The sequence below is a fragment of the Cucurbita maxima genome, unplaced genomic scaffold (assembly GCF_002738345.1).
Source record: "Cucurbita maxima cultivar Rimu unplaced genomic scaffold, Cmax_1.0 Cma_Scf00091, whole genome shotgun sequence".
NCBI lineage: Eukaryota > Viridiplantae > Streptophyta > Magnoliopsida > Cucurbitales > Cucurbitaceae > Cucurbita > Cucurbita maxima.
Window position 1 is genome coordinate 308,076 of NW_019272107.1, and position 576 is coordinate 308,651.

Here is a 576-nt window from a genome sequence, read left to right on the forward strand (position 1 = left end):
CGTCAATATTTAAAATACAGAGTGATAGAAAAAAAATAATATTTTAAGAATTGAAGAAGGAAGAAATGATAAGGATGGAAGTGTGTGTTAGTGTAAGTTGAAGTGTCGGAAGCAAAGGGCGGGTGGTGGTTAGGATTTATGATGGTTGCTTCCTCTTGCATGTTCTCTTCTTTTTTCACCTCTCTACGTCAACCATGACTCAAAGTTTTATGCTTTAATGGTGCAATCATTAGTTGTTGATACAACGTTAAAACTACCCATTTTGTAAACAAATATCATGTATAATGGAGTAGATTCTCTCGTATAACATTAACCATTCATAAATTTACTTGCATTTAACACTGTGTTAAAGTGCCTCGAAACATTAGAAATCATTTGAGAAATGCGTTGGATGGGGCTTGAGAACTAACTGCGATTGCCTACCCTATATGAAGTGTGTGATCCTACCAGATAAAGCTTTGAGAATTTGGAGCACTTAGCAAGCGGAAAACCAAGCTCAAGAAAGGCACGTAAGTAAGTAGCTATTCAAACTTTTTTTTAGTTGTACTTGTTCGAATTGCTAGGACATGCTGACAT